Raw genomic sequence first — 7,500 nt, forward strand, 5'->3', positions numbered from 1 at the left:
ACACTGAGCTATTTTTCCTCCGACTTCCGGAGCAGATTTGCAGCCCTTAGCTTTTGAGAAGGGATCTGATATACTGGAGGAACAATAATTTTCCTCCGGTATATCAAATGATATGTAAATTGTCGAGAAAACAAAACAGTTTGCCATAAAGATTTTACGGCGGAAAAAAATTGGAGGTGGGAGGAAAAATTGCCCAATGTGATAGCCCCTTTAGTCTCCTTTAATAGGCCTTGAGTATATTTTGAACAACTGAACAATGGTTTCTGGGTTGAACAGAACAAACAAGATGTCCTCCAAGAACAAGAGAATGTGGTTTCCCCTGCTCCTCGGAAGACGTTCAGAACAGTGTACACATGGAATTGGAGGTAGCTGTACATGACGCGCGTCTCTATCCTTTGTTTTGTATTTTTTAACTTGCCAGTGCCACAGACCTTCTTTAGTTGCCGGCCGTGTGTACAGCCGCAAATAAAAGTATCGATATACTCATGTTCGGGGAATATAGAATGAACAATGAATTCTGACGCGTTTGTGTCGGGGCGTAAATAGTACATGAATTACACGTGTACTCACCGTGTTTCATATTGTTTCGTATGCATTACCTTTGTTGTTTACTATTTTGGAGCCTTCGGCACGGCGGGGCTCTCCATGGATTTCGTTCAGGGAGAGACAGGATGTCGGATATCTTCAGGATAGAGATCGTCCCTACAAAAAATAAATAAATAAATAAATAAATAGATAAATAATATTGATGATAAATAAATAGATGGACAAATGAATAAATAAAAAGGAAATGAAAATAAATAATAATCATAATAATCATAGTAATAATAGTAGTAATAATAATAATGATGATAATAATACTGATAATACTGACAACAAATGAATAAATAAAGAAATGAAATAGGTTAAAACAAAACATAAATGGATGAATAGACAGGTACAATAAAATAAACTAGAATGAAATAGATAAAATATAGGTAGACAAGATAGAATAAAATCAAACGAAATAAAGATAAGAAAATAATTATAAATAAAGAGGAAAAAATACGTATAAAGAATGTCACCGCGTTTAAGACGTCATTACGAAAATTTGTTGATGTCGATGTCCGACCTCTAAAGAAAACAAAAGAGGTTGATGCCAAATGCAAACAAGAATCGGATTAAACGAGAAAGAGACTTCAGAGCGAGCAGCTCGGGAAAGGGAAACAAATTTCTTTGTTCCGGGTACTCCTCGCCAGCTGAATGAAATCGCGTGGCGTTTGAACAAAATTCATAGTGTTTTGTCACCGATGACCAGCGATTCTACCTTAGGAGAGAAAATCGAATCGAAGAGGATGTGGAGTCGGAGATGCGGACGAGATTTAGTGAAGGAAGTTCTCGTAGAAAGAAGGGACAGTTGGTGTCAAAAGTGGTTACGTATGGATATAGTTTGTGTAGCAGGACTTCATGCTCGAAGTTCACTTGCGAAGTTCTCTTGTTTTCTTATCCCCTAGCGGTGACCTCGGAAGCGTGCCGGTCACGCGTTTTCTGAGTTGTGGGTTCGAGTCCCACACTCCTCTCCAATTCCCGGCAGTGACTATAAACTGCCCTAACAGTACAAGCGCATAAAATGGGTAAAGGTGACGGCTTAGGCTGCAGCTATTCAGCGCCTCGTGGTGTAGGATCCTCACCTTTACCTTTAGAATGAAGTCCTCTTTTAGACGAACAAAGTTAATGAGGTCGTTATTGGTGAGGTCTTGATGCCGTCAGTTCGGAAGTAAGCTTCAACTTGATAAAAGAATGTTGTGTTAGGCAGAATGCAATCTATGAATTATGCAAAAGCTGGGATACTATCAGGGGGGAACGCGTAGATACTTTATTTGTTCTTAAATAATTTATACAATTACCTAACAATTTTTTTTAACAATTTATAATCTAAAATATATATTTTTTCATCTTTGCTTCATCATTACTTCGGATGAATAAGCATTGTATTTTTGATAAGAATAAATATATAAAATTCTTCATCTCATTTAAGAAGCTAAATTAAGTCGAAAGAGAAAACGGGAAGATAAGATGGAGAAAACGAGAGACAACAGGGGAAGAGGAGCGAAAGAGGGAAGAGGAGAATAAGAAGAGAAAATGGAAATACAAAGGAAATGCGTGAGAAAATGAGTTTGGATGCCTCTGAGGGAGAATCCAGTACAACAGAAGAGAAAACAGCAAGGAATGAGAAAACGGATAAATGTAGGAAAGGATAAAGAGAAAAGAGGAATGTAATAAATAAAAGAGAAAGAACGTGGATAAGAGTAAGATGAGAAGAGAGTTTGGAAAGAGGAGGTTGGGGGGGTGAGGCTGTCGAAAAAAAGAGAACGATCAAAGGTAAAGGGGAGGAAAGAAGAGAAGGAAGAAGGAAAGAGAGAAAGAGACAAGAAAAATGGGAAGAATGAAGGGAGGGAAACTGGTGACCAGGGAATTAAAATGAAAGAATCGGTGTTAGAATAAAAGAGGAAATATAGGAAAACATAGAAGAGAAAGATAATGAGAAAGGAGGAGGAGGAGGGTGTGAGATAGGACGAAAGAAAACAACAAAGAAAAAGATGGAAAAGAGGAAAGGAATGAGGTAGTGGAGAAAGGTATCAAAGGAGAAAGAGAGAGAGAGGTGGGAGGGAAGGAAATAAAGGAGAGACGAGATAAGAATAAGTGGAGGGAGGGAGGGACGGACGTGGTTGAAAAAAAAACGGAGACTCAAATAATGACACGAGACTGGCAGGGGAGGGATTGTGAAGTAGAAAAGAGGAGAACAACATGCCGGAGGTGAACGAAACAAAGAGAGACGTCCGTAAACGTAGAATTAAGGAAAACTGATACTATTTTGAAAGAAGAACAGGGAAAATACGATCTGAGAGAAGGAAAATACACGACAATTTCTATTTGTGCAAATTGGAAGGGAAATGTTACACGTCAGCGCGAAAGCAGCTTAAGTAGAGCGTTTGAGAAGGAGCATGAATAAGAGGAAGCGTGTTTGTATGTGTATCAGGAAACACAATAATGCAGCATTACAGAATTCAGGCCATCATAGAAAATGGGTTTTACCCTTTGGAGGGAAGGACTTTTTTTTATCCCTCTGAAGTTGGTAAAGACAAAATTCTAAAACGAGTACGTTTCCTGCAGTTACTATTTATAGATGTCCATCTCTGCTTGCCTCCCCAGTTTTTATACGAGTCCCTTATTTTTTCATAATCTAGTAGAATCCACGTTTCTTCAGATCTAAAAATTTTAGCTAATTTTCAAGCTCCGAAATAGATATTTTGGAGATTGTCACTAGAAGATTGTCACTAGAAAATGTGGATAGGTGATGTAGGGCTTAAGGATGGGGGAAATGAAGGATGGGGGTTCGGAAGACGCAAGTAAGGGTACAGATAGATAGGTCGGCGGGGAGGAGCCGTTCTCAGTTAATCTTATTCTGAAATACATCTCATGAAATACTGACTGGTTCCAAATGTCTGCTTTGCAGATTATGTGCGAGCTCGACACTCGGACATACAGAGGCGAGGACAAGCAGCGTTTCAGTCCAGCCTAACGCGGAGTAATTACTCAGGTTTAGCCAACGACCAAAAGAGAGAGCAGTGTGAGTGAATGAAGATGAGAGTATACGAGTGAGTAACTATGAGTGAGGTTGAATGTGCATGGGCGTGTAACTGAGAATGAGGGATGTAAAGTGGAGCTAAACGCCTTCGAACTAATAACTAAGTAACGATAACAACTGTACGTGTCTGTGTAGCCGAGATTGAAAGAAATAACTGAGTAAAAAGAAGTGTGTGGGTGAGAGGAATGTAATGCGTGATTTAGTGGAAAATGGGGTAATGTTAGAGGGAGACTGAGTAATTGACAAAGTGAATAAAATTAAGTGAAAAAATGTGTAAGAGATTTCATAAGTGATTTGAGGAGTACATAAGTAAGTGGACGAGTATTAGAAGGACTTAGGAAGTAAAATCTTGAGAAGAGGAAAAGATATTCAGGGAATAAGTTCTCACAATTCACTTTTCTAAAATCCGACTTAGGGGGACCTGAGCCCCTTGTAGTCCAATACACCCCCTTCCCCCCATACCACCACTTAATGAATGAAATGTATTCTAGAATAATTTCTATATAATATCTTAATGAGAGGAAGGTGATAATACCGCAGAAGAGAACTATTTCTATATGCTTATTCTAATCACGGTAACCAACATACGATGTGTATACTATTTTGGGCTATACAGGATTTGTCAAATCATATCTTGTTTGTTAAAATGATAACCATAAAGATTACAATTTTGTCGAATTAAATTGATGTCTATATCTCATCTGACACACTCACAGTTTGTTAAAGGACCTGAATCAAGTCTTCGGGCATAACCTCAAGGCTTTATTATATTAGGTCTGACGATTCCTGTTTAACCCATTCAACTCATGCCAGCCGCTTGTGGTGTAGATACGAAAAACCGAATAAGGTAGGCCTCGCGCCGGCCCGTACATCCGAATATCATCTGATGCGGCTTGACCGCGCGAGGACTGACGTCAATTTTTTCTGGTGTTTGATCAAACATTTTGGTGTTTTATGATTTTTTTTTTTTTTTTTCATTTGACTAAATCACAAGAATCTTGTCATCGGAGCTTAAAGGGTTAAGGGTTTAGCCTTCGGAGTGCTTGACCCTGTGGCCATGGAATGTCCCCCAGTGGCCCACCCACCTACATTCCAGGGGTCGCAGTACTACAAGTAACGGTCCCATTTGCTTTTATCTGTAACTTTCCCCTAAAGCTTTGATGGTTTCTCTTTGCATTTGTACTTCGCTCATACTAAAAGTTTTAATCCTTTTAGACCGGAAGGAGGGGTGGGGAGGGGAATCACCTCATTTCCCTGCTGAATGTATATGTGTGTGTGTGTATATATGTATGTTTGTATATATATATATATATATATATATATATTATATATATATATATATATATATATATATATATATATATATATATATATTGTAACGAAATTTGTCAAGTATATCGCCGATTTAAAGGTACTGTTCACACGGAGATGAATAAAATAGCCTGACGGCACTTAGAATAAAAAATAATTACCTAATGATATGGAAGTGGTTTATTTAGAGGGAGATTAACCCCTTCCCTAGCCAGAATAAGTTTTATAAAGTACGTAACCATGATGAAGAGATTCACTGAAGTAGTTTACACCTTTGTCGAGAGGTTCTCTCACAATCGAAGAAATTTCTTCTTTAAAAGAAAATCATGCGGGTTCCGTAGAGGATGTTCTTAAGATCGCCTGAAGATATCCTGAATTAAATCATCAGACTTGAAGATTAACTGTAAAGGGTTAGGTTGGCTGAGTCTGTGTCAGGGGTCTTCAAGAAGTCGGCCTACAAAACTTTAACAAAATGTCCTTTAACGGGTCACAGGTTCATAATAGATAAAGAAATCAATCAGTCAATAAATAGATAAATAAATGAGCGAGTAAATAGATGAATAAACAAATAAGTGAAAAAAGTAAATATTTTCACACCAGCCAAAATAAAACCCTGTAAATTGAAGTCGTCCCAGAGGGTCTGGACGTTCTCATGACGAACGTGATCTTCATCGACCGGAATTCTAATCTATCCCAAACCTTGAGGTAGACAGAATTGTTTGGTAATAGTCAGAATAAATACCTTGAATAGCTCCGCCATAGGTGCGCGAATGGTGAACGGTCTGCCATATCAGAGGGAACCATGGCCCTTGGCCCTTGGCCCTCTGGTGGCCACGGGTCGTCAACGCTCCGGAAGCTTCTGCGTTGCGAGGCTGCTTGACCTTAGTTAGAAGGCAGGATAGATAAGATGGGGGAGAGGGAGGGAGGGGGGATTTGGGGGTTTGGTTGAAGGAAAGAAGGAAATGGAAGGAAGTTAGAGTTATGATAGATACGGGGCAGAACCCACTTGCTCGGTTAGTTTATAGTCTTTCGGACTTTTTTTTTTTTTTTTTTTGCTTGACCTCCTCGAGACTTGGACCTTTTCAACAGAGTGACGTGATTTCTGAATATCTGCTGTGATTGAGGCCACGTGTTTCTGTTCCACAAACTTGTGTACAAAAGGAAGATCCCATTAGGTCTCGTGTCTCCTCCTCGTCTGAAGTCTGGTATTAGGTAGAACAGCAAATTAGAAACTAGGTCAGCTTGTTGAAGGTGTTCATTTGGCTGTATCTGCATTCTCCAAGAGTTCATTAGTCTACTTGAGACAGCTTGGAAGGATACTGACCTCTCATTTATTTGAATAGACATTCCGTACTTATAGCCCTATCGTAATTATGAAAAAACGAAAATATAGATGTGCATCAATATTTGCCAACCATTAAATTCCTTGAGCATTTACACCCCTTCTTGTATTGTGTTAGATAATTAATTTTACCATCATTCGTTTAACGGAGCTTGTAATCGCACGTAAAGTGTTATGATAATAGTACAAATAGTAGGGCTCTAGATTCTGCAGCTCTGATTTTTGCTAAAGAAGCGAAATTACTACAAATGTTACTAGAACATCTAATTTTGTAAATGTGATTATTTTATCCTTCTTATTAGAGCTGTCAGTGTACCTGCTGATATCATTTACTCCAAAAATATTTGGAATATACATATGTATTCTTGTAAGTGCGAGTTTGTGTACGGGGAAACAAACACACACACATACATACACACACACACACACACACACACACACACACACACACACACACACACACACACACACACACACACACACACACACACACACACACACACACACACACACACACACACACACACACACACACACACACACACACACACACACACACACACACACACACACACACACACACACACACACACACACACACACACACACACACACAATAATATGTTTACACACTAATACACGCACTAACATATTCACACACTCATACACACACTAACATATTCCCACACTCACATGCACATAGAAACAACGCACAAATCGTTGCATATATGCACCAAGCTGCCTCCAAAATGAGATGTACTGTTTTTGTGCTGAATTTTTAAATCAGAGCTATGAAACTTGACGCAACTTTGTTACGCAAGTTGAGTGGGTACTCAGTCGTACAATACGTTCTGTGTACAAAATGTTCTGCAGCTACGATGAGGAAAGTGCTTTGCTACCTAGAGTGGCTGTGCCTGTTTTTGTTCAGCGTCCTTGTTCACTTCATAAGGAGGCTGAGGGCCTTGGGCAGCGAGCCACTCTTACTTGTGTCTGGTCATAACATTTTTGTGCCTCAAATGAAATGTACATATTTTGTATGGAATTCTGCAGTCCAACTGCTATGACATAGAAAAATTCATATATATGTATATATGTATATATATATATATATTTATATATATATACAAATAATTTATATATATACATACATACACATATATATACGGTATATGCATATATATACATATATACATACATATATATATACATATATATACAC

At 38.5% G+C, this 7,500-nt stretch overlaps 1 protein-coding gene across 3 annotated transcripts in view; it reads left to right on the forward strand.

Moving 5' to 3' along the window:
• LOC143020132 (zwei Ig domain protein zig-8-like) overlaps positions 1–7,500 on the forward strand; it is an 849,626-nt gene that overhangs the window by 693,466 nt on the left and 148,660 nt on the right. The gene's annotated exons all lie outside the window — the stretch shown is intronic.

The sequence above is a fragment of the Oratosquilla oratoria genome, chromosome 39 (assembly GCF_046742065.1).
Source record: "Oratosquilla oratoria isolate Oo_2021 chromosome 39, ASM4674206v1, whole genome shotgun sequence".
Taxonomy (NCBI): domain Eukaryota; kingdom Metazoa; phylum Arthropoda; class Malacostraca; order Stomatopoda; family Squillidae; genus Oratosquilla; species Oratosquilla oratoria.